General features: G+C 44.7%; 2 non-coding genes across 2 annotated transcripts; both read right to left on the minus strand.

Moving 5' to 3' along the window:
- Window positions 1-12,906: 12,906 nt before the first annotated feature.
- Window positions 12,907-12,978, minus strand: TRNAT-UGU (transfer RNA threonine (anticodon UGU)). The gene has a single exon. It is a non-coding gene; the product is annotated as a tRNA-Thr (tRNA).
- Window positions 12,979-23,310: 10,332 nt separating this feature from the next.
- On the minus strand, window positions 23,311-23,382 carry TRNAK-CUU (transfer RNA lysine (anticodon CUU)). The gene has a single exon. It is a non-coding gene; the product is annotated as a tRNA-Lys (tRNA).
- Between the last annotated feature and the right edge of the window lie 1,039 nt (window positions 23,383-24,421).

Raw genomic sequence — 24,421 nt, forward strand, 5'->3', positions numbered from 1 at the left:
CGTCACGTAGCACATGAACTTATTACTAACTGGCAGCTGACCAATAGTCCCCCGTATGCCACCTAAAGGCACCAAGTCTGCCAGTACGAGCCCTCGTTAATGAATAAGGGAAACAAAGGTATACTTAAGGGCTCGTTTTTTTCGTGTTTTACACAATAATATAGAGATATAACAGACAATATAACCAAAGAACGTATAGGGAAAGTTAAAAGGCCAGTTTTAGTGTAAACTAGAAGAAAGAAAAGTGGCTGAAAAGATAACTTGCCGTGGGCAGGATCCAAACCTCTGACCTTCGAAGAACGCGTTCGATGCTCCACCACTGAGCTACCACGACAGCTATCCCCCCCGCCACTTCATTGGGTATCTATGTCAATTTAAACGTTTGAGTGTCAGTCAGCGCCACTAGTTGCCATTGCGGCGAGTGTGGTACACCCTTTATGAGCCTGTTTGGCGGAACGTAGCACGTCAACTTATTACTAACTGGCAGATGGCCAATAGTCCCCGTATACAACCTAGAGGCACCAAGTCCGCCAGTACGAGCCCCTCGTTAATGAGTAAGGGAAAGAAGTGTATACCTAAGGGCTCGTTTTCCGTAGTTTACACAATAATAATGAGATCTAACAGCAATAATGCCAAGGAAGGTATTGAGGAAGATATTAGGCCGATTGTAATGTAAATGAGAAGAAAGAAAAGTGGGTGAAAAGATTACTTGACTAGTTCAGGATCCAAACCTGCCACCTTCGACAAACGCGTTCAATGCTCTACCACTGAGCTACCACGACAGCTATCCCCCCAGCCACTTTATTGGGTGTCTATGTCAATTTAAACGTTTGAGTGTCAGTCAGCGTCCCTTGTAGCCATGGCGGCGAGTGTGGCACAGTTTTTATGAGCCTGTTTGGCGTCACGTAGCACGTGAACTTATTACTAACTGGCAGCTGACCAATAGTCTCCCGTTTACAACCTAAAGGTACCAAGTCTGCCAGTACGAGACCCTCGTTATTGAATAAGCGAAACAAGGGTTACCTAAGGGCTCGTTTTCCGTGTTTTACACAATAATAATGAGATCTAAGAGACAATAAAGCCAAGGAAGGTATAGCGAAAGTTATAAGGCCGATTGTAATGTAAATGAGAAGAAAGAAAAGTGGGTGGAAAGATGACTTGCCATGGGCAGGATCCGAACTTGCGACCATCAAATAACGCGTTCGATGCTCTACCACTGAGCTACCACGACAGCTATCCCCCCAGCCACTTCATTGGGTATCTATGTCAATTTAAACGTGGACGTGTCAGTAAGCGCCACTAGTTGCCATTGCGGCGAGTGTGGTACACCCTTTTTGAGCCTGTTTGGCGTCACGTAGCACATGAACTTATTACTAACTGGCAGCTGACCAATAGTCCCCCGTATGCCACCTAAAGGCACCAAGTCTGCCAGTACGAGCCCTCGTTAATGAATAAGGGAAACAAAGGTATACTTAAGGGCTTGTTTTTTTCGTGTTTTACACAATAATATAGAGATATAACAGACAATATAACCAAAGAACGTAATGGGAAAGTTAAAAGGCCAGTTTTAGTGTAAACTAGAAGAAAGAAAAGTGGCTGAAAAGATAACTTGCCGTGGGCAGGATCCAAACCTCTGACCTTCGAAGAACGCGTTCGATGCTCCACCACTGAGCTACCACGACAGCTATCCCCCCCGCCACTTCATTGGGTATCTATGTCAATTTAAACGTTTGAGTGTCAGTCAGCGCCACTAGTTGCCATTGCGGCGAGTGTGGTACACCCTTTATGAGCCTGTTTGGCGGAACGTAGCACGTCAACTTATTACTAACTGGCAGATGGCCAATAGTCCCCGTATACAACCTAGAGGCACCAAGTCCGCCAGTACGAGCCCCTCGTTAATGAGTAAGGGAAAGAAGTGTATACCTAAGGGCTCGTTTTCCGTAGTTTACACAATAATAATGAGATCTAACAGCAATAATGCCAAGGAAGGTATTGAGGAAGATATTAGGCCGATTGTAATGTAAATGAGAAGAAAGAAAAGTGGGTGAAAAGATTACTTGACTAGTTCAGGATCCAAACCTGCCACCTTCGACAAACGCGTTCAATGCTCTACCACTGAGCTACCACGACAGCTATCCCCCCAGCCACTTTATTGGGTGTCTATGTCAATTTAAACGTTTGAGTGTCAGTCAGCGTCCCTTGTAGCCATGGCGGCGAGTGTGGCACAGTTTTTATGAGCCTGTTTGGCGTCACGTAGCACGTGAACTTATTACTAACTGGCAGCTGACCAATAGTCTCCCGTTTACAACCTAAAGGTACCAAGTCTGCCAGTACGAGACCCTCGTTATTGAATAAGCGAAACAAGGGTTACCTAAGGGCTCGTTTTCCGTGTTTTACACAATAATAATGAGATCTAAGAGACAATAAAGCCAAGGAAGGTATAGCGAAAGTTATAAGGCCGATTGTAATGTAAATGAGAAGAAAGAAAAGTGGGTGGAAAGATGACTTGCCATGGGCAGGATCCGAACTTGCGACCATCAAATAACGCGTTCGATGCTCTACCACTGAGCTACCACGACAGCTATCCCCCCAGCCACTTCATTGGGTATCTATGTCAATTTAAACGTGGACGTGTCAGTAAGCGCCACTAGTTGCCATTGCGGCGAGTGTGGTACACCCTTTTTGAGCCTGTTTGGCGTCACGTAGCACATGAACTTATTACTAACTGGCAGCTGACCAATAGTCCCCCGTATGCCACCTAAAGGCACCAAGTCTGCCAGTACGAGCCCTCGTTAATGAATAAGGGAAACAAAGGTATACTTAAGGGCTTGTTTTTTTCGTGTTTTACACAATAATATAGAGATATAACAGACAATATAACCAAAGAACGTAATGGGAAAGTTAAAAGGCCAGTTTTAGTGTAAACTAGAAGAAAGAAAAGTGGCTGAAAAGATAACTTGCCGTGGGCAGGATCCAAACCTGTGACCTTCGAAGAACGCGTTCGATGCTCCACCACTGAGCTACCACGACAGCTATCCCCCCCGCCACTTCATTGGGTATCTATGTCAATTTAAACGTTTGAGTGTCAGTCAGCGCCACTAGTTGCCATTGCGGCGAGTGTGGTACACCCTTTATGAGCCTGTTTGGCGGAACGTAGCACGTCAACTTATTACTAACTGGCAGATGGCCAATAGTCCCCGTATACAACCTAGAGGCACCAAGTCCGCCAGTACGAGCCCCTCGTTAATGAGTAAGGGAAAGAAGTGTATACCTAAGGGCTCGTTTTTTACGTGTTTTACGCAATAATAATGAGATTTAACAGACACTAATGCCAAGGAAGGTATAGGGGAAGTTATTAGGCCAATCGTAATGTAAATGAGAAGAAAGAAAAGTGGGTGAAAAGGTAACTTGCCATGGGCAGGATCCGAACCTGCGACCTCCGAATAACGCGTTCGATGCTCTACCACTGAGCTACCACGACAGCTGTATCCCCAGCCACTGTATTTGGTATCGATGTCAATTTAAACGTGGCAGTGTCAGTCAGCGCCATTAGTAGCCATGGCGGCGAGTATGGCACACCCCTTATGAGGCTGTTTAGTGTCACGTAGCACGTGAACCTATTACTAACTGGCAGCTGACCAATAGTCCCCCTTATACAACCTAAAGGCACTAAGTCTGCCAGTACGAGACCCTAGTTAATGAATAAGGGAAACAAGTGTATACTTAAGGGCTCGTTTTCCGTAGTTTACACAATAATAATGAGATCTAACAGACAATAATGTCAAGGAAGGTATAGAGGAAGATATTAGGCCGATTGTAATGTAAATGAGAAGAAAGAAAAGTGGGTGAAAAGATAACTTGCCGAGGGCAGGATCCGAACCTGCGACCATCGAATAACGCGTTCGATGTTCTACCACTGAGCTACCACGACAGCTATCCCCCCAGCCACTTTGTTGGGTATCAACGTCAATATTAACGTGGGAGTTTCAGTCAGCGCCACTCGTAGCCATGGCGGCGAGTGTGTTACACACTTTATGAGCCTGTTTGGCGTCACGTAGCACGTGAACTTATTACTAACTGGCAGCTGACCAATAGTCCCCCGTTCACAACCTAAAGGTACCAAGTCTGCCAGTACGAGACCCTCGTTATTGAATAAGCGAAACAAGGGTTACCTAAGGGCTCGTTTTCCGTGTTTTACACAATAATAATGAGATCTAAGAGACAATAATGCCAAGGAAGGTATAGCGAAAGTTATAAGGCCGATTGTAATGTAAATGAGAAGAAAGAAAAGTGGGTGAAAAGATGACTTGCCATGGGCAGGATCCGAACTTGCGACCATCGAATAATGCGTTCAATGCTCTACCACTGAGCTACCACGACAGCTATCCCCCCAGCCACTTCATTGGGTATCTATGTCAATTTAAACGTGGATGTGTCAGTAAGCGCCACTAGTTGCCTTTGCGGCGAGTGTGATACACTCTTTCTGAGCCTGCTTGGCGTCACGTAGCAGGTGAAGTTATTTTTAACTGGCAGCTGACCAATAGTCCCCCGTATACAACCTAGAGGCACCAAGTCTGCCAGTACGAGACCCTCGTTAATGAATAAGGGAAACAAGTGTATACTTAAGGGCTCGTTTTTGTCGTGTTTTACACAATAATATAGAGATCTAACAGACAGTATAACCAAAGAACGTATAGGGAAAGTTAAAAGGCCAAATGTAATGTAAATGAGAAGAAAGGAAATTGGGTAAAAAGATAAGTTGCCGTGGGCAAGATCCGAACCCATGACCTTCGAATAACGCGTTCGATGCTCTACCACTGAGCTACCACGACAGCTATCCCCCCAGCCACTTCATTGGGTATCTATGTCAATTTAAACGTTTGAGTGTCAGTCAGCGCCACTAGTAGCCTTGGCGGCGAGTGTGGCACACTCTTTATGAGCCTGTTTGGCGTCACGTAGCACGTGAACTTATTACTAACTGGCAGCTGATCAATAGTCTCCCGTACACAACCTATAGGTACCAAGTCTGCCAGTACGAGATCGTCGTTAATGAATAAGGGAAACAAATGTATACCTAAAGGCTCGTTTTCCGTGTTTTACACAATAATAATGACATCAAACAGAAAATAATGCCAAATAAACTATAGGGGAAGTTATTAGACCGATTGTAATGTAAATGAGAAGAAAGAAAAGTGGGTGAAAAGGTAACTTGCCAATGTCCGGATCCGAACCCGCGACCTCCGAATAACGCGTTCAATGCGCTACCACTGAGCTACCACGACAGCTATTCCCCCAGCCACTGTATTTGGTATCGATGTCAATTTAAACGTGGCAGTGTCAGTCAGCGCCACTAGTAGCCATGGCGGCGAGTATGGCGCACCCCTTATGAGGCTGTTTAGTGTCACGTAGCACGTGAACCTATTACTAACTGGCAGCAGACCAATAGTCCCCCGTATACAACCTAAAGGCACCAAGTCTGCCAGTACGTGACCCTCGTTAATGAATAAGGGAAACAAGTGTATATTAAGGGCTCGTTTTCCGTAGTTTACACAATAATAATGAGATCTAACAGACAATAATGCCAATGAAGGTATAGAGGAATTTATTAGGCCGATTGTAATGTAAATGAGAAGAAAGAAAAGTGGGTGAAAAGATTACTTGACTTGTGCAGAATCCTAACCTGCCACCTTCGACAAACGCGTTCAAATCTCTACCACTGAGCTACCAAGACAGCTATCCCCCCAGCAAATTTATTGGGTATCTATGTCAATTTAAACGTTTGAGTGTCACTCAGCGCCCCTTGTAGCCATGGTGGCGAGTGTGGCACACTCTTTATGAGCCTGTTTGGCGTCAAGTAGCACGTGAACTTATTACTAACTGGCAGCTGACCAATAGTCCCCCGTATACAATCTAAAGGTACCAAGTCTGCCAGTACGAGACCCTCGTTAATAAATAAGGGAAACAAGTGTATACCTAAGGGCTCGATTTCCGTGTTTTACACAATAATAATGACATCAAACAGACAATAATGCCAAAGAAACTATAAAGGAAGTTATTAGGCCGATTGTAATGTAATTGAGAAGAAAGAAAAGTAGGTGAAAAAGTAACTTGCTATGGGCAGGATCCGAACCTGCGACCTCCGAATAACGCGTTCGATGCTCTACCACTGAGCTACCACGACAGCTATATCCCCAGCCACTGTATTTGGTATCGATGTCAATTTAAACGTGGCAGTGTCAGTCAGCGCCACTAGTAGCCTTGGCGGCGAGTATGGCACACCCCTTATGAGGCTGTTTAGTGTCACGTAGCACGTGAACCTAATACTAACCGGCAGCTGACCAATAGTCCCCCGTTTACAACCTAAAGGTTGTATACCGTACCGTTAAAACCTAAGTCTGCCAGTACGAGACCCTCGTTAATAAATAAGGGAAACAAGTGTATACCTAACGGCTCGTTTTTTTGTGTTTTACACAATATCAATGAGATCTAACAGACAATATTACATAGGAAGGTATAGGGGAAGTTATTAGGCCAATTGTAATGTAAATGAGAAGAAATAAAAGTGGATGAAAAGATAACTTGCCGAGGGCAGGATCCGAACCTGCAACCATCGAATAACGCGTTCGATGCTCTACCACTGAGCTACCACGACAGCTATCCACCCAGCCACTTTATTGGGTATCTACGTCAATGTTAACGTGGGAGTGTCAGTCAGCGCCATTTGTAGCCATGGCGGCGAGTGTGGTACACATTTTATGAGCCTGTTTGGCGTCACGTAGCACGTGAAATTATTACTAACTGGCAGCTGACCAATAGTCCCCCGTATGCCACCTAAAGGCACCAAGTCTGCCAGTACGAGCCCCTCGTTAATGAATAAGGGAAACAAAGGTATACTTGAGGGCTCGTTTTTTTCGTGTTTTACACAATAATATAGAGATCTAACAGACAATATAACCAAAGAACGTATAGGGAAAGTTAAAAGGCCAGTTTTAGTGTAAACTAGAAGAAAGAAAAGTGGCTGAAAAGATAACTTGCCGTGGGCAGGATCCGAACCTGCGACCTTCGAATAACATGTTTGATGCTCTACCACTGAGCTACCACGACAGCTGTCCCGCGGGTCACTTTATTGGGTATCTACGTAAATTTAAACGTGGGAGTGTCACTCAGCGCCACTAATAGCCATAGCAGCAAGTGTGATACACTCTTTCTGAGCCTGCTTGGCGTCACGTAGCAGGTGAAGTTATTTTTAACTGGCAGCTGACCAATAGTCCCCCGTATACAACCTAGAGGCACCAAGTCTGCCAGTACGAGACCCTCGTTAATGAATAAGGGAAACAAGTGTATACTTAAGGGCTCGTTTTCCGTAGTTTACACAATAATAATGAGATCTAACAGACAATAATGTCAAGGAAGGTATAGAGGAAGATATTAGGCCGATTGTAATGTAAATGAGAAGAAAGAAAAGTGGGTGAAAAGATAACTTGCCGAGGGCAGGATCCGAACCTGCGACCATCGAATAACGCGTTCGATGCTCTACCACTGAGCTACCACGACAGCTATCCCCCCAGCCACTTTATTGGGTATCAACGTCAATTTTAACGTGGGAGTTTCAGTCAGCGCCACTCGTAGCCATGGCGGCGAGTGTGTTACACACTTTATGAGCCTGTTTGGCGTCACGTAGCACGTGAACTTATTACTAACTGGCAGCTGACCAATAGTCCCCCGTTTACAACCTAAAGGTACCAAGTCTGCCAGTACGAGATCGTCGTTATTGAATAAGCGAAACAAGGGTTACCTAAGGGCTCGTTTTCCGTGTTTTACACAATAATAATGAGATCTAAGGGACAATAATGCCAAGGAAGGTATAGCGAAAGTTATAAGGCCGATTGTAATGTAAATGAGAAGAAAGAAAAGTGGGGGGAAAGATGACTTGCCATGGGCAGGATCCGAACTTGCGACCATCAAATAACGCGTTCGATGCTCTACCACTGAGCTACCACGACAGCTATCCCCCCAGCCACTTCATTGGGTATCTATGTCAATTTAAACGTGGACGTGTCAGTAAGCGCCACTAGTTGCCATTGCGGCGAGTGTGGTACACCCTTTTTGAGCCTGTTTGGCGTCACGTAGCACATGAACTTATTACTAACTGGCAGCTGACCAATAGTCCCCCGTATGCCACCTAAAGGCACCAAGTCTGCCAGTACGAGCCCTCGTTAATGAATAAGGGAAACAAAGGTATACTTAAGGGCTCGTTTTTTTCGTGTTTTACACAATAATATAGAGATATAACAGACAATATAACCAAAGAACGTATAGGGAAAGTTAAAAGGCCAGTTTTAGTGTAAACTAGAAGAAAGAAAAGTGGCTGAAAAGATAACTTGCCGTGGGCAGGATCCAAACCTCTGACCTTCGAAGAACGCGTTCGATGCTCCAACACTGAGCTACCACGACAGCTATCCCCCCCGCCACTTCATTGGGTATCTATGTCAATTTAAACGTTTGAGTGTCAGTCAGCGCCACTAGTTGCCATTGCGGCGAGTGTGGTACACCCTTTATGAGCCTGTTTGGCGGAACGTAGCACGTCAACTTATTACTAACTGGCAGATGGCCAATAGTCCCCGTATACAACCTAGAGGCACCAAGTCCGCCAGTACGAGCCCCTCGTTAATGAGTAAGGGAAAGAAGTGTATACCTAAGGGCTCGTTTTTTACGTGTTTTACGCAATAATAATGAGATTTAACAGACACTAATGCCAAGGAAGGTATAGGGGAAGTTATTAGGCCAATCGTAATGTAAATGAGAAGAAAGAAAAGTGGGTGAAAAGGTAACTTGCCATGGGCAGGATCCGAACCTGCGACCTCCGAATAACGCGTTCGATGCTCTACCACTGAGCTACCACGACAGCTGTATCCCCAGCCACTGTATTTGGTATCGATGTCAATTTAAACGTGGCAGTGTCAGTCAGCGCCATTAGTAGCCATGGCGGCGAGTATGGCACACCCCTTATGAGGCTGTTTAGTGTCACGTAGCACGTGAACCTATTACTAACTGGCAGCTGACCAATAGTCCCCCTTATACAACCTAAAGGCACTAAGTCTGCCAGTACGAGACCCTAGTTAATGAATAAGGGAAACAAGTGTATACTTAAGGGCTCGTTTTCCGTAGTTTACACAATAATAATGAGATCTAACAGACAATAATGTCAAGGAAGGTATAGAGGAAGATATTAGGCCGATTGTAATGTAAATGAGAAGAAAGAAAAGTGGGTGAAAAGATAACTTGCCGAGGGCAGGATCCGAACCTGCGACCATCGAATAACGCGTTCGATGTTCTACCACTGAGCTACCACGACAGCTATCCCCCCAGCCACTTTGTTGGGTATCAACGTCAATATTAACGTGGGAGTTTCAGTCAGCGCCACTCGTAGCCATGGCGGCGAGTGTGTTACACACTTTATGAGCCTGTTTGGCGTCACGTAGCACGTGAACTTATTACTAACTGGCAGCTGACCAATAGTCCCCCGTTCACAACCTAAAGGTACCAAGTCTGCCAGTACGAGACCCTCGTTATTGAATAAGCGAAACAAGGGTTACCTAAGGGCTCGTTTTCCGTGTTTTACACAATAATAATGAGATCTAAGAGACAATAATGCCAAGGAAGGTATAGCGAAAGTTATAAGGCCGATTGTAATGTAAATGAGAAGAAAGAAAAGTGGGTGAAAAGATGACTTGCCATGGGCAGGATCCGAACTTGCGACCATCGAATAATGCGTTCAATGCTCTACCACTGAGCTACCACGACAGCTATCCCCCCAGCCACTTCATTGGGTATCTATGTCAATTTAAACGTGGATGTGTCAGTAAGCGCCACTAGTTGCCTTTGCGGCGAGTGTGATACACTCTTTCTGAGCCTGCTTGGCGTCACGTAGCAGGTGAAGTTATTTTTAACTGGCAGCTGACCAATAGTCCCCCGTATACAACCTAGAGGCACCAAGTCTGCCAGTACGAGACCCTCGTTAATGAATAAGGGAAACAAGTGTATACTTAAGGGCTCGTTTTTGTCGTGTTTTACACAATAATATAGAGATCTAACAGACAGTATAACCAAAGAACGTATAGGGAAAGTTAAAAGGCCAAATGTAATGTAAATGAGAAGAAAGGAAATTGGGTAAAAAGATAAGTTGCCGTGGGCAAGATCCGAACCCATGACCTTCGAATAACGCGTTCGATGCTCTACCACTGAGCTACCACGACAGCTATCCCCCCAGCCACTTCATTGGGTATCTATGTCAATTTAAACGTTTGAGTGTCAGTCAGCGCCACTAGTAGCCTTGGCGGCGAGTGTGGCACACTCTTTATGAGCCTGTTTGGCGTCACGTAGCACGTGAACTTATTACTAACTGGCAGCTGATCAATAGTCTCCCGTACACAACCTATAGGTACCAAGTCTGCCAGTACGAGATCGTCGTTAATGAATAAGGGAAACAAATGTATACCTAAAGGCTCGTTTTCCGTGTTTTACACAATAATAATGACATCAAACAGAAAATAATGCCAAATAAACTATAGGGGAAGTTATTAGACCGATTGTAATGTAAATGAGAAGAAAGAAAAGTGGGTGAAAAGGTAACTTGCCAATGTCCGGATCCGAACCCGCGACCTCCGAATAACGCGTTCAATGCGCTACCACTGAGCTACCACGACAGCTATTCCCCCAGCCACTGTATTTGGTATCGATGTCAATTTAAACGTGGCAGTGTCAGTCAGCGCCACTAGTAGCCATGGCGGCGAGTATGGCGCACCCCTTATGAGGCTGTTTAGTGTCACGTAGCACGTGAACCTATTACTAACTGGCAGCAGACCAATAGTCCCCCGTATACAACCTAAAGGCACCAAGTCTGCCAGTACGTGACCCTCGTTAATGAATAAGGGAAACAAGTGTATATTAAGGGCTCGTTTTCCGTAGTTTACACAATAATAATGAGATCTAACAGACAATAATGCCAATGAAGGTATAGAGGAATTTATTAGGCCGATTGTAATGTAAATGAGAAGAAAGAAAAGTGGGTGAAAAGATTACTTGACTTGTGCAGAATCCTAACCTGCCACCTTCGACAAACGCGTTCAAATCTCTACCACTGAGCTACCAAGACAGCTATCCCCCCAGCAAATTTATTGGGTATCTATGTCAATTTAAACGTTTGAGTGTCACTCAGCGCCCCTTGTAGCCATGGTGGCGAGTGTGGCACACTCTTTATGAGCCTGTTTGGCGTCAAGTAGCACGTGAACTTATTACTAACTGGCAGCTGACCAATAGTCCCCCGTATACAATCTAAAGGTACCAAGTCTGCCAGTACGAGACCCTCGTTAATAAATAAGGGAAACAAGTGTATACCTAAGGGCTCGATTTCCGTGTTTTACACAATAATAATGACATCAAACAGACAATAATGCCAAAGAAACTATAAAGGAAGTTATTAGGCCGATTGTAATGTAATATAAAAGAAAGAAAAGTAGGTGAAAAAGTAACTTGCTATGGGCAGGATCCGAACCTGCGACCTCCGAATAACGCGTTCGATGCTCTACCACTGAGCTACCACGACAGCTATATCCCCAGCCACTGTATTTGGTATCGATGTCAATTTAAACGTGGCAGTGTCAGTCAGCGCCACTAGTAGCCTTGGCGGCGAGTATGGCACACCCCTTATGAGGCTGTTTAGTGTCACGTAGCACGTGAACCTAATACTAACCGGCAGCTGACCAATAGTCCCCCGTTTACAACCTAAAGGTTGTATACCGTACCGTTAAAACCTAAGTCTGCCAGTACGAGACCCTCGTTAATAAATAAGGGAAACAAGTGTATACCTAACGGCTCGTTTTTTTTTGTTTTACACAATATCAATGAGATCTAACAGACAATATTACATAGGAAGGTATAGGGGAAGTTATTAGGCCAATTGTAATGTAAATGAGAAGAAATAAAAGTGGATGAAAAGATAACTTGCCGAGGGCAGGATCCGAACCTGCAACCATCGAATAACGCGTTCGATGCTCTACCACTGAGCTACCACGACAGCTATCCACCCAGCCACTTTATTGGGTATCTACGTCAATGTTAACGTGGGAGTGTCAGTCAGCGCCATTTGTAGCCATGGCGGCGAGTGTGGTACACATTTTATGAGCCTGTTTGGCGTCACGTAGCACGTGAAATTATTACTAACTGGCAGCTGACCAATAGTCCCCCGTATGCCACCTAAAGGCACCAAGTCTGCCAGTACGAGCCCCTCGTTAATGAATAAGGGGAACAAAGGTATACTTGAGGGCTCGTTTTTTTCGTGTTTTACACAATAATATAGAGATCTAACAGACAATATAACCAAAGAACGTATAGGGAAAGTTAAAAGGCCAGTTTTAGTGTAAACTAGAAGAAAGAAAAGTGGCTGAAAAGATAACTTGCCGTGGGCAGGATCCGAACCTGCGACCTTCGAATAACATGTTTGATGCTCTACCACTGAGCTACCACGACAGCTGTCCCGCGGGTCACTTTATTGGGTATCTACGTAAATTTAAACGTGGGAGTGTCACTCAGCGCCACTAATAGCCATAGCAGCAAGTATGATACACTCTTTCTGAGCCTGCTTGGCGTCACGTAGCAGGTGAAGTTATTTTTAACTGGCAGCTGACCAATAGTCCCCCGTATACAACCTAGAGGCACCAAGTCTGCCAGTACGAGACCCTCGTTAATGAATAAGGGAAACAAGTGTATACTTAAGGGCTCGTTTTGCGTAGTTTACACAATAATAATGAGATCTAACAGACAATAATGCCAAGGAAGGTATAGAGGAAGTTATTAGGCCAATTGTAATGTAAATGAGAAGAAATAAAAGTGGATGAAAAGATAACTTGCCGAGGGCAGGATCCGAACCTGCGACCATCGAATAACACGTTCGATGCTCTACCACTGAGCTACCACGACAGCTATCCCCCCAGCCACTTTATTGGGTATCAACGTCAATTTTAACGTGGGAGTTTCAGTCAGCGCCACTCGTAGCCATGGCGGCGAGTGTGTTACACACTTTATGAGCCTGTTTGGCGTCACGTAGCACGTGAACTTATTACTAACTGGCAGCTGACCAATAGTCTCCCGTACACAACCTATAGGTACCAAGTCTGCCAGTACGAGATCGTCGTTAATGAATAAGGGAAACAAATGTATACCTAAAGGCTCCTTTTCCGTGTTTTACACAATAATAATGACATCAAACAGACAATAATGCCAAATAAACTATAGGGGAAGTTATTAGACCGATTGTAATGTAAATGAGAAGAAAGAAAAGTGGGTGAAAAGTTAACTTGCCAATGTCCGGATCCGAACCTGCGACCTCCGAATAACGCGTTCAATGCTCTACCACTGAGCTACCACGACAGCTATTCCCCCAGCCACTGTATTTGGTATCGATGTCAATTTAAACGTGGCAGTGTCAGTCAGCGCCACTAGTAGCCATGGCGGCGAGTATGGCGCACCCCTTATGAGGCTGTTTAGTGTCACGTAGCACGTGAACCTATTACTAACTGGCAGCTGACAATAGTCCCCCGTATACAACCTAAAGGCACCAAGTCTGCCAGTACGAGACCCTCGTTAATGAATAAGGGAAACAAGTGTATACTTAAGGGCTCGTTTTCCGTAGTGTACACAATAATAATAATAATCAGTACACAATAATAATCAGATCTAACAGACAATAATGCCAAGGAAGGTATAGAGGAAGTTATTAGGCCGATTGTAATGTAAATGAGAAGAAAGAAAAGTGGGTGAAAAGATTACTTGACTTGGGCAGAATCCAAACCTGCCACCTTCGACAAACGCGTTCAAAGCTCTACCACTGAGCTACCAAGACAGCTATCCCCCCCGCAAATTGATTGGGTATCTATGTCAATTTAAACGTTTGAGTGTCACTCAGCGCCCCTTGTAGCCATGGCGGCGAGTGTGGCACACTCTTTATGAGCCTGTTTGGCGTCAAGTAGCACGTGAACTTATTACTAACTGGCAGCTGACCAATAGTCCCCCGTATACAATCTAAAGGTACCAAGTCTGCCAGTACGAGACCCTCGTTAATAAATAAGGGAAACAAGTGTATACCTAAGGGCTCGATTTCCGTGTTTTACACAATTATAATGACATCAAACAGACAATAATGCCAAAGAAACTATAAAGGAAGTTATTAGGCCGATTGTAATGTAAATGAGAAGAAAGAAAAGTGGGTGAAAAGGTAACTTGCCATGGGCAGGATCCGAACCTGCGACCTCCGAATAACGCGTTCGATGCTCTACCACTGAGCTACCACGACAGCTGTATCATCCGGCCACTGTATTTGGTATCGATGTCAATTTAAACGTGGCAGTGTCAGTCAGCGCCATTAGTAGCCATGGCGGCGAGTATGGCACACCCCTCATGAGGCTGTTTAGTGTCACGTAGCACGTGAACCTATTACTAACTGGCAGCTGACCAATAGTCCCCCTTATACAACCTAAAGGCACTAAGTCTGCCAGTACGAGACCCTAGTTAATGAATAAGGGAAACAAGTGTATACTTAAGGGCTCGTTTTCCGTAGTTTACACAATAATAATGAGATCTAACAGACAATAATGTCAAGGAAGGTATAGAGGAAGATATTAGGCCGATTGTAATGTAAATGAGAAGAAAGAAAAGTGGGTGAAAAGATTACTTGAATAGGGCAGGATCCAAACCTGCCACCTTCGACAAACGCGTTCAATGCTCTACCACTGAGCTACCACGACAGCTATCCCCCCAGCCACTTTATTGGGTGTCTATGTCAATTTAAACGTTTGAGTGTTAGTCAGCGCCCCTTGTAGCCGTGGCGGCGAGTGTGGCACACTCTTTATGAGCCTGTTTGGCGTCAAGTAGCACGTGAACCTATTACTAACTGGCAGCTGACCAATAGTCCCCCGTTTACAACCTAAAGGTTGTATACCGTACCGTTACAACCTAAGTCTGCCAGTACGAGACCCTCGTTAATAAATAAGGGAAACAAGTGTATACCTAACGGCTCGTTTTTTTGTGTTTTACACAATATCAATGAGATCTAACAGACAATATTACCAAGGAAGGTATAGGGGAAGTTATTAGGCCAATTGTAATGTAAATGAGAAGAAATAAAAGTGGATGAAAAGATAACTTGCCGAGAGCAGGGTCCGAACCTGCAACCATCGAATAACGCGTTCGATGCTCTACCACTGAGCTACCACGACAGCTATCCCCCCAGCCACTTTATTGGGTATCTACGTCAATGTTAACGTGGGAGTGTCAGTCAGCGCCATTTGTAGCCATGGTGGCGAGTGTGGTACACATTTTATGAGCCTGTTTGGCGTCACGTAGCACGTGAACTTATTACTAACTGGCAGCTGACCAATAGTCCCCCGTATGCCACCTAAAGGCACCAAGTCTGCCAGTACGAGCCCCTCGTTAATGAATAAGGGAAACAAGTGTATACTTAAGGGCTCGTTTTCCGTAGTTTACACAATAATAATCAGATCTAACAGACAATAATGCCAAGGAAGGTATAGAGGAAGTTATTAGGCCGATTGTAATGTAAATGAGAAGAAAGAAAAGTGGGTGAAAAGATTACTTGACTTGGGCAGAATCCAAACCTGCCACCTTCGACAAACGCGTTCAAAGCTCTACCACTGAGCTACCAAGACAGCTATCCCCCCAGCAAATTGATTGGGTATCTATGTCAATTTAAACGTTTGAGTGTCACTCAGCGCCCCTTGTAGCCATGGCGGCGAGTGTGGCACACTCTTTATGAGCCTGTTTGGCGTCAAGTAGCACGTGAACTTATTACTAACTGGCAGCTGACCAATAGTCCCCCGTATACAATCTAAAGGTACCAAGTCTGCCAGTACGAGACCCTCGTTAATAAATAAGGGAAACAAGTGTATACCTAAGGGCTCGATTTCCGTGTTTTACACAATAATAATGACATCAAACAGACAATAATGCCAAAGAAACTATAAAGGAAGTTATTAGGCCGATTGTAATGTAAATGAGAAGAAAGAAAAGTGGGTGAAAAGGTAACTTGCCATGGGCAGGATCCGAACCTGCGACCTCCGAATAACGCGTTCGATGCTCTACCACTGAGCTACCACGACAGCTGTATCCCAAGCCACTGTATTTGGTATCGATGTCAATTTAAACGTGGCAGTGTCAGTCAGCGCCATTAGTAGCCATGGCGGCGAGTATGGCACACCCCTCATGAGGCTGTTTAGTGTCACGTAGCACGTGAACCTATTACTAACTGGCAGCTGACCAATAGTCCCCCTTATACAACCTAAAGGCACTAAGTCTGCCAGTACGAAACCCTAGTTAATGAATAAGGGAAACAAGTGTATACTTAAGGGCTCGTTTTCCGTAGTTTACACAATAATAATGAGATCTAACAGACAATAATGTCAAGGAAGGTATAGAGGAAGATATTAGGCCGATTGTAATGTAAATGAGAAGAAAGAAAAGTGGGTGAAAAGATTACTTGACTAGGGCAGGATCCAAACCTGCCACCTTCGACAAACGCGTTCAATGCTCTACCACTGAGCTACCACGACCGCTATCCCCCAGCCACTTTATTGGGTGTCTATGTCAATTTAAACGTTTGAGTGTCAGTCAGCGCCCCTTGTAGCCATGGCGGCGAGTGTGGCACACTTTTTATGAGCCTGTTTGGCGTCACGTAGCACGTGAACTTATGACTAACTGGCAGCTGACCAATAGTCTCCCGTACACAACCTATAGGTACCAAGTTTGCCAGTACGAGACCCTCGTTAATAAATCAGGGAAACAAGTATATACCTAACGGCTCGTTTTTTTGTGTTTTACACAATAATATAGAGATCTAACAGACAGTATAACCAAAGAACGTATAGGGAAGGTTAAAAGGCCAAATGTAATGTAAATGAGAAGAAAGGAAAGTGGGTAAAAAGATAAGTTGCCGTGGGCAGGATCCGAACCCGTGACCATCGAATAACGCGTTCGATGCTCTACCACTGAGCTACCACGACAGCTATCCCCCCAGCCACATTATTGGGTATCTATGTCAATTTAAACGTGGATGTGTCAGTAAGCGCCACTAGTGTCCTTTGCGGCGAGTGGGGTACACCCTTTATGAGCCTGTTTGGCGTCACGTAGCACATGAACTTATTACTACCTGGCAGCTGACCAATAGTCCCCCGTATTCCACCTAAAGGCACCAAGTCTGCCAGTACGAGCCTCTCGTTAATGATTAAGGGAAACAAAGGTATACTTAAGGGCTCGTTTTTTTTCGTGTTTTACACAATAATATAGATATCTAACAGACAATATAACCGAAGAACGTATAGGAAAAGTTAAAAGGCCAGTTTTAGTGTAAACTAGAAGAAAGAAAAGTGGCTGAAAAGATATCTTGCCGTGGGCAGGATCCGAACCTGCGACCTTCGAATAACACGTTCGATGTTCTACCACTGAGCTACCATGACAGCGGTCCCACCGGTTACTTTATTGGGTATCTATGTCAATTTAAACGTGGGAGTGTCACTCAGCGCCACTAATAGCCATGGCAGGAAGTGTGATACACTCTTTATGAGCCTGCTTGGCGTCACGTAGCAGGTGAACTTAATTTTAACTGGCAGCTGACCAATAGTCCCCCGTATACAACCTAGAGGCACCAAGTCTGCCAGTACGAGACCCTGGTTAATGAATAAGGGAAACAAGTGTATACTTAAGGGCTCGTTTTTTTCGTGTTTTACACAATAATATAGAGATCTAACAGACAGTATAACCAAAGAATGTATAGAGAAAGGTAAAAGGCCAAATGTAATGTAAATGAGAAGAAAGGAAAGTGGGTAAAAAGATAAGTTGCCGTGGGCAGGATCCGAACCTGTGACCTTCGAATAACGCGTTCGATGCTCTACCACTGAGCTACCACGACAGCTATCCCCCCAGCCACTTTATTGGGTATCTACGTCAATTTTAACGTGGGAGTGTCAGTCAGCGCCACTCGTAGCCATGGCGGCGAGTGTGGTACACACTTTATGAGCCTGTTTGGCGTCACGTAGCACGTGAACCTATTACTCACTGGCAGCTGACCAATAGTCCCTCGTATACAACCTAGAGGAACCAAGTCTGCCAGTACGAGACCCTCGTTAGTGAATAAGGGAAACAAGTGTAAACTTAAAGGCTCGTTTTGTTCGTGTTTTACACAATAATTATGAGATCTAACAGATAATAAGGACAAGGAAGGTATAGGGGAAGTTATTAGGATAATTGTAATGTAAATGAGAAGAAAGAGAAGTGGGTGAAAAGATAACTTGCCGTGGGCAGGATCTGAACTTGCGACCTTTGAATAACGCGTTCGATGCTCTACCACTGAGCTACCACGACAGCTACCCCCCCAGCCACTTTATTGGGTATCTACGTCAATTTTAACGTGGGAGTGTCAGTCAGCGCCATTCGTAGCCATGGCGGTGAGTGTGGTACACCCTTTATGAGCCTGTTTGGCGGAACGTAGCACGTGAACTTAATACTAACTGGCAGCTGGCCAATAGTCCCCCGTATACAACCTAGAGGCACCAAGTCAGCCAGTACGAGCCCCTCGTTAATGAGTGGGGGAAACAAGTGTATACTTAAGGGCTCGTTTTTTACCTGTTTTACAAAGTAATGGTGAGATCTAACAGACAATAATGCCAAGAAAGTTATAGGGGAAGTTATTAGGCTATTTGTAATGTGAATGACAAGAAAGAAGAGTGGGTGAAAAGATAACTTGCCGTGGGCAGGCTCCGAACCTGCAACCTGCGAATAACGCGTTCTATGCTCTACCACTGAGCTACCACGACCACTATCGCCACAGCCACTTTATTGGGTATGTATGTCAATTTAAACGTGAGAGTGTCATTCAGCGCCACTAGTAGCCAATGCGGCGAGTGTGGTACACTCTTTATGAGCCGTTTGGTGTCACGTAGCACGTGACCTTATTACTAACTGGCAGCTGACCAATATTTCCCCGTATACCACCCAGAGGCACCAAGTCTGCCAGTACGAGACCCTCGTTAATGAATATGGGAAACAAGTGTACACTTAAGGGCTCGTTTTTTTTGTGTTTTACACAATATTATTGAGATCTAACAGACAATAATGCCAAGTAACGTATAGGGAAATTGATTAGGCCAGGTTTAATGTAAATTAGAAGAAAGAAAAGTGGCTGAAAAGATAACTTGCCGTGGGCAGGATCCGAACCTGCGACCTTCTAATAACGCGTTCGATGCTCTACCACTGATCTACCACGACAGCTATCCCGCCGGTCACTTTATTAGGTATCTATGTCAATTTAAACGTGGGAGTGTCACTTAGCGCCCCTAATAGCCATGGCGGCAAGTGTGATACACTCTTTATGAGCCTGCTTGGCGTCACGTAGCAGGTGAACTTATTTTTAACTGGCAGCTGACCAATAGTCCTCCGTATACAACCTAGAGACAACAAGTCTGCCAGTACGAGATCCTCGTAATGAATAAGGGAAACAAGTGTATACTTAAGGGCTTATTTTTTTCCTTTTTTACACAATGATAATGAGATCTAACAGACAATATACCCAAAGAACGTGTAATGGAAGTTAAAAGGCCAATTGTAATGTAAATGTGAAGAAAGAAAAGTGGGTGAAAAGATAAGTTGCCGTGGGCAGGATCCAAACCTGCAACCTTGGAATAACGCGTTCGATGCTCTACCATTGAGCTACCACGACAGCTATCCGCCCAGCTACTTTATTGGTTATCTACGTCAATTTTAACGTGGGAGTGTCAGGCAACGCCACTCGTAGCCATGGCGGCGAGTGTGGTACACACTTTATGAGCCTGTTTGGCGTCACGTAGCACGTGAACTTATTACTAACTGGCAGCTGACCAATAGTCCCCCGTATACAACCTAGAGGCACCAAGTCTGCCAGTACGATACCCTCGTTAATGAATAAGGAACAAGTGTAAATTTAAGGGCTCGTTTTTTCGTGTTTTACACAATATCAATGAGATCTAACAGACAATGATGCCAAGGAAGGAATAGGATAAGTTGTTAGGCCAATTGTAATGTAAATGAGAAGAAATAAAAGTGGATGAAAAGATAACTTGCCGTGAGCAGGATCCGAACCTGCGACCATCGAATAACGCGTTCGACGCTCTACCACTGAGCTACCACGACAGCTATCCCCCCAGCCACTTTATTGAGTATCTATGTCAATTTAAACGTGGATGTATCTGTAAGCGCCACTAGTTGCCATTTCGGCGAGTGTGGTACACCCTTTATGAGCCCTTTTGGCGTCACAAAGCACGTGAACTTATTACTAACTGGCAGCTGACCAATATTTCCCCGTATACCACCCAGAGGCACCAAGTCTGCCAGTACGAGACCATCGTTATGAATAAGGGAAACAAGTGTACACTTAAGGGCTCGTTTTTTTCGTGTTTTACACAATGATGATGAGATCTAACAGACAATATAACCAAAGAGCGTATAGGGGAAGTTAAAAGGCCAAATGTAATGTAAATGAGCAGAAAGGAAAGTGGGTGAAAAGATAAGTTGCCGTGGGCAGGATCCGAACCTGCGACCTTCGAATAACGCGTTCGATGCTCTACCACTGAGCTACCATGACAGCTATCCCCCCAGCCACTTTATTGGTTATCTACGTCAATTTTAACGTGGGAGTGTCAGTCAGCGCCACTCGTAGCCATGGCGGCGAGTGTGGTACACACTTTATGAGCCTGTTTGGCGTCACGTAGCACGTGAACTTGTTACTAACTGGCAGCTGACCAATAGTCCCCCGTATACAACCTAGAGGCACCAAGTCTGCCAGTACGAGACACTCGTTAATGAATAAGGGAAACAAGTGTATACTTAAGGGCTCGTTTTTTTTCGTGTTTTGCACAATATCAATGAGATCTAACACACAATAATGCTAAGGAAGGTATAGGGGAAGTTATTAGGCCTATTGTAATGTAAATGAGAACAAAGAAAAGTGGGTGAAAAGATAACTTGCCGTGGGCAGGATCCAAACGCGCGACCTTCGAATAAGGCGTTCGATGCTCTACAACTGAGCTACCACGAAAGCTATCAACCAAGCCACATCATTGGGTATCTATGTCAATTTCAACGGTGGACTGTCAGTCAGTGCCACTAGTAGCCGTGGCGGCGAGTCTGGTACACTCTTTATAAGCCTGTTTGGCGTCACGTAGCACGTGAACCTATTACTAACAGGCAGCTGACCCATAGTCCCCCGTATACAACCTAGAGGCACCAAGTCTGCCATTACAAGATACTCGTTAATGAATAAGGGAAACAAGTGTATACTTAAGGGCTCGTTTTGTTAAGTTTTAATAATAATGTTGAGATCTTACAGAGAATAATGCCAAGAAAGTTATAAGGGAAGTTATTAGGCCAATTGTAATGTGAATGACAAGAGAGAAAAGTGGGTGAAAAGATAACTTGCCGTGGGCAGGATCCGAACCTGCGACCTTCAAATCACGCCTTCTATGCTCTACCACTGAGCTACCACGACCACTATCGCCCAGCCACTTTATTGTGTATGTATGTCAATTAAAACGTGGATGTGTCTGTAAGCGCCACTAGTTGCCATTGCGGTGAGTGTGGTACACCCTTTATGAGCTTGTTTGGCGTCACGTAGAACGTGTACTTATTACTAACTGGCAGCTGACCAATATTTCCCTGTATACCACCCAGAGGCACCAAGTCTGCCAGTACGAGACCCTCGTTAATGAATAAAGAAAACAAGCTTAAGGGCTCATTTTTTGTGTTTTACACAATATTATTGAGATCTCTCAGACAATAATGCCAAGTAACGTATAGGGAATGTTATTAGGCCAGGTTTAATGTAAATGAGAAGAAATAAAAGTGGCTGAAAAGATAACTTGCCGTGGGCAAGATCCCAACCTGCGACCTTCGAATAACGCGTTTGATGCTCTACCACTGAGCTACCACGACAGCTATCCCCTCAGCCACTTTATTGGGTATCTACGTATATTTTAACGTGAAAGTGTCAGTCAGCACCACTGGTAGCCATGGCGGCGAGTGTGTACACACTTTATGAGTTTGTTTGGCGTCACGTAGCACGTGAACTTATTACTAACTGGCAGTTGACCAATAGTCCCCCGTATACAACCTAGAGGCACCAAGTCTGCCAGTACGAGACCCTCGTTAATGAATAAGGGAAACAAGTGTATACCTAAGGGCTCGTTTTTTTCGTGTTTTACACAATATCAATGAGATGTAACAGACAATAATGCCAAGGAAGGTCTAGGGGGAAATATTAGGCCTATTGTAATGTAAATGAGAGCAAAGAAAAGTGGGTGAAAAGATAAATTGCCGTGGGAAGGATCCGAACCTGCGACCATCGAATAACGCGTTCGATGCTCCACCACTGAGCTACCACGACAGCTATCCCCCCAGCCACTTTATTGGGTATCTATGTCAATTTAAACGTGGCTGTGTCTGTAAGCGCCACTAAATGCCATGGCGGTGAGTGTGGTACACCCTTTATGGGCCTGTTTGGCGTCACGTAGCACGTGAGCTTATTAATAACTGGCAGCTGACCATTATTTCCCCGTATACCACCCAGAGGCACGAAGTCAGCGAGTACGAGACCATCGTTAATGAATAAGGGAAATAGGTGTACAATTAAGGGCTCGATTTTCGTGTTTTACACAGTATTATTGAGATCCAACAGAGAATAATGCCAAGTAACGTATAGGGAAAGTGATTAGGCCAGTTTTGATGTAAATGAGAAAAAAGAAAAGTGGCTGAAAAGATAACTTGCCGTGGGCAGGATCCGAAACTGCGACCTTCGAATAACGCGTTTGATGCTCTACCACTGAGCTACCACGACAGCTATCGCGCCAGTCACTTTATTGGGTATCTATGTCAATTTAAACGTGGGAATGTCACTCAGCGCCACTAGTAGCCATGGCGGCAAGAGTGATACACTCTTTATGAGCCTGCTTGGCGTCACGTAGCAGGCTAATTTATTTTTAACTGGTAGCTGACCAATAGTCCACCGTATACAACCTAGAGGCACCAAGTCTGCCAGTACGAGACTCTTGTTAATGAATAAGGGAAACAAGTGTTTACTTAAGGGCTCGTTTTTTTCGTGTTTTACACAATATTAATGAGATCTAACAGACAATATAACCAAAGAACGTAAAGAGGAAGTTAAAAGGCCAATTGTAATGTAAATGAGAAGGAAGGAAAGTGGGTGAAAAGATAAGTTGCCGTGGGCAGGATTCGAACCTTCGACCTTCGAATAAAGCGTTCGATGCTCTACCACTGAGCTACCACGACAGCTATCCCCCCAGCCACTTTATTGGGTATCTACGTCAATTTTAACGTGGGAGTGTCAGTCAGGGCCACTCGTAGCCATGGAGGCGAGTGTGTTACACACTTTATGAGCCTGGTTGGCGTCACGTAGCACGTGAACTTATACTAACTGGCAGCTGACCAATACTCCCCCGTATACAACCTAGAGGCACCAAGTCTGCCAGTACGAGACCCTCGTTAATCAATAAGGGAAACAAGTGTATACTTATGGGCTCGTTTTTTTTCGTGTTTTACACAATACCATTGAGATCGAACAGACAATAATGCCAAGGAAGGTATAGGGGAAGTTATTAGGCCTAGTGTAATGTAAATAAGAACAAAGAGAAGTGGGTGAAAAGATAAGTTGCCGTGGGCGGGATCCGAACCTGCGACCTTCGAATAACGCGTTCGATGCTCTACCACTGAGCTACCACGACAGCTATCCCTTCAGCCACTTTATTGGGTATTTACGTCAATTTTAACGTGGGAGTGTCAGTCAGCGCCACTAGTAGCCATGGTGGCGAGAGTGGTACACACTTTATGAGCCTGTTTGGCGTCACGTAGCACGTGAACTTATTACTAACTGGCAGCTGATCAATATTTCCCCGTATACCACCCAGAGGCACCAAGTCTGCCAGTACGAGACCATCGTTAATGAATAAGGGAAACAAGTGTACACTTAAGGGCTCGTTTTTTTGTGTTTTACACAAAATCAATGAGATCTATTAGACAATAATGCCAAGGAAGGTATAGGGGAAGTTATTAGGCCTAGTGTAATGTAAATGAGAACAAAGAGAAGTGGGTGAAAAGATAAGTTGCCGTGGGCGGGATCCGAACCTGCGACCTTCGAATAACGCGTTCGATGCTCTACCACTGAGCTACCACGACAGCTATCCCTTCAGCCACTTTATTGGGTATCTACGTCAATTTTAACGTGGGAGTGTCAGTCAGGGCCACTCGTAGCCATGGAGGCGAGTGTGTTACACACTTTATGAGCCTGGTTGGCGTAACGTAGCACTTGAAC

The sequence above is a fragment of the Rhipicephalus microplus genome, chromosome 3 (genome assembly GCF_043290135.1).
Source record: "Rhipicephalus microplus isolate Deutch F79 chromosome 3, USDA_Rmic, whole genome shotgun sequence".
NCBI classification, from domain to species: domain Eukaryota; kingdom Metazoa; phylum Arthropoda; class Arachnida; order Ixodida; family Ixodidae; genus Rhipicephalus; species Rhipicephalus microplus.